The sequence below is a fragment of the Malania oleifera genome, chromosome 9, assembly GCF_029873635.1.
Source record: "Malania oleifera isolate guangnan ecotype guangnan chromosome 9, ASM2987363v1, whole genome shotgun sequence".
Classification (NCBI taxonomy): domain Eukaryota; kingdom Viridiplantae; phylum Streptophyta; class Magnoliopsida; order Santalales; family Ximeniaceae; genus Malania; species Malania oleifera.
This window is the reverse complement of record NC_080425.1, coordinates 46,663,542-46,667,061: the sequence shown is the minus strand read 5'-3', so window position 1 is coordinate 46,667,061 and position 3,520 is coordinate 46,663,542.

The window sequence follows — 3,520 nt, the reverse complement described above, 5'->3', positions numbered from 1 at the left end:
TAAACATATGAAGCTTCTTCAACTATCCGAAGCATATGACATATTCACACCTGGTTCATGAATAAGTTGATCTAGGGATGGCTTGGTTAGACGTGGCGAGTAGGTGAGAAGATGCTAGGGTGAAGAACCCAAAACCTCGATAATATGCTGGATCCATTCCTTTGATACTAGCCCACTCCATGCTTAGCATCACCTCTTCAAAATATGTAGGATGTTTGATCATGACATTCTTCCTCATATATGAGAGTGAACCCATTTTCTTGAGTATTTTGAGGGTATACCAGTGAGGCTGAGTCAAGACAACTGTTTTGTAGGTGTCAAAGGGTATCTTGAGTGTGATAGATCATGCATTTTACACATGTCTTGTGTTGTGGCCTATCCTTACTTGAATTTACATGATAATATTAACTCTGAATTGTAATTGCTGGATTGATTTTCTATGAGTATGTTTTTCCTTAATGCCTAAACCATGTTGAAACTTGTATGAGTTATTTGCTTCAAAGTTTGTGTATAACTACCTTATGGATGAAAGAGCCTATATGTAATTAAGTTATATAATTTTATGTAAAATGGCACAACTGTGTTGCATGTTTTATTATTTGATGTTCACTGAGATTGGTGTTTTTGGTTACTACCCTGTAAACCCTCACGAGACTAGAACTCATCAATAGGATCAACCTAGGCGTTTTAAAGCCTTGTTGCATATGGTAAATGCAGTCATATTTCCCATGAAAGAGGAGGTAGATAGGATTTTCTTAGTTTTCTTAGATTTTGCTTTACTTGAGGACTAGCAAAGTTTAAGTTGGGGGTTGTGATGAGTCCCTAAAATACATTATTTTAGGCCCTCAATTACCTTTGTTTATCCTCAATTATATTGTATGTAACCCTTTGTTAGCATAGCTCAGAGTTATGCGAGGTTTGTTCGTGTTTTAGGGAAAATAGGTTAAAACCGAGGAGTTAAGCATTATGAGAAGCCAAGGGATAATTGGAGTACATAAAGCCTAAGTTATATGTTCAACCCGGTCCCTAAAGCCTCGGATCATAAAAAGAAAAGAAGACTATGATCAACCATGTGGTGCAACCAACAACATAAGGGGTGACCAAATCTCAGACTAAAGAAGATTTGCTGCAAGATTCAACCAAGTGCTTAACCAGGTAGACTCTGAAGGGCAACCAAGTCGATTTGTTGGGGTCAAAATAATATAGATTTTACACGCTTTCATTAGGTTGCTAGAAAAACCCCACCTTTACACTCTTTTTTTACACAATGCTATAATAAGCTAGATTGGAAACGATTGATAATTGCACTTGAGTCCTAGTGGATCTACACCTAACTTTCCCTACTTTCTACAGAACTTGGGATTAGTTGGGTTCTATAAATGTTATTTTTTGTAGTTAAGGACCCAAGCCTTGGTGAGCCTACCACAGCCTCACAAGTATACTCTTAAAAACACTCAAGAAGATGAATTCACTCTTGTATATTAGGAAAAACATGCAAGATCAAACATATCACATATTTCAAAGAACTAACGCTAAAAATAAAGTGAACTAGTCTCATAAGAATGGGATCAAGACTATTATTGAGGTGTCGGGTCCTTCACCCTACCACCTTTTCACCTACTCACCACATCCAACCAAGACCACCCTAGATTGATTATTAATAAATTAGGCGTGAATACATCATATGCGCCGGAGCACCCGAAGAAGCTTCATACGTGTAGGGATATCGTGTGTTGTGTCCCCAGCTTGACCCTTTTGTATTTGGAGCAGGTAATCTACATATTTTTCTCTTTTTTTTTTCTTCTTCTTATTCTTTTGTTTATACGTTTTTTCCTTCTATGGTCAGCTAGGGCAATCATCACAACTTTTGTCATCTTCATGCTACCAATAGGAAACTAAGCTAGAAAAGGGGTTCACGAATTATGTTTATCTCTAGGGGTGGCTTAATACTCATGTCTTGCGTAGGCTACAAGACCTAGGTTTATATCTCCCCACTAGACATCACCTCTAGGCTAGAAAATTCAAATATAGAGACTAGCATGCAAAGAATATCCAAAGAAGGAAAGTTGAGTTCCATGAATTTAGAGTTCATATAAATGACTCTAAAAAAAAAAAAGGCTCAGCTAAACCTCACAAGGTGTTATAATTGCCACAATTGTTCTCTCAATGTTCTCAAGGAACCCTAAGTGATACAAATCATATGAAATTGTGTCCTAGCCTTGTAAAATACCATGTGAATACAAGAACTTATACGACAATATTAAAACAAATGAACCACTAGTCAACCCTCATAAAGTGGCAAAATAGGTAAATTAGCTATACTGTGTGAAACTACACACAAGCAACTCACTACATTTTTAGTGAGCATAATAAAGTCATCTAAATGATACAACCTAAGAATGTAACATACATGCTATATAAAAATGTGTAAAGGCCATCAATTGTGTTAACATGGCATGAAACATACAATGTTCACTGATAAAATTCAAAATTATATCATTTTGGTGCTCAATATGTGCCATATAGTGCTTTCCTACGCCCCTACCCCCACCTTAAAACTGCAATGTCCCTATTGAAGTATGAAAAGAAAGAACATGGAAAGCATGGTACGAAAACACTGCATGGTACTCAAAGATCAGCTATTGAACCTGCACTAGTAACATCAACAAAAAATAAAAAAATATAAAGCAAAGAGCAATGGTACACTGAGCACAAAAGATAGGTGGAAACAAAACACCATGTATTCATTAAGCTTGAAGGCAGTACAACTGAAAATAGATACATGATAAGCACAAGTACAGCCACACACAAGAATGGTGATACAAAAATAAAAATAAAGTACAAATAAAAGAAGAAAAAAAGGATCCTAATAGCTAGCCCTAATCCTCCTATGTAGACCCGTTGGCGTCATAGTCACAATCATGCCCCCTAAATTTTCGGACACATTAGAAGGCGTGTCCTCCTCAGATCGGCAAGCCGCATCAGATTGCAGACTTCAAATAGACTCCTGCTTAGGAAAACTACTAGACACCGCTAGTGACTCAAGCAGAGCGGGAGTAGGAGGTGGCATACGAGAAGTCGAGGCCTGGGTTGGAGTGGGTGCAGGAAGTGGTGGGCACAAGACAAGAGTCACTGGTGGAGTGTGCGAACTAGGTGTCATGGAAGGAGCATAAGGAGTGGGCGCACGCAGCACAACAGATGGTGGAGCAGTGGTACCCGGTGGAATAGGAGGTGGTGCAGAAGAGGTGGCTGTCATGCTAGCATCCACAGAATGAGTCAAGTCTGCCACCACGTGGCGTAGGATAGGAATAACATAGGTGGGTGGATTAATCATCTAGAGCAGCGCTAAAGACCACGAGACATGAATCAGTATAATGGGAGCTATCGTCATAGAGGGATCGAGCTGGGCTTGCTCCACTGCCAGAGGCTCTAAGGCCGCAACCAAAGATGTTGGGGTACCAACTGGCTCTGTGGTGGATGGTAGATCAATGGAAGCAAGACGTGACTCAGTAGGTATCGC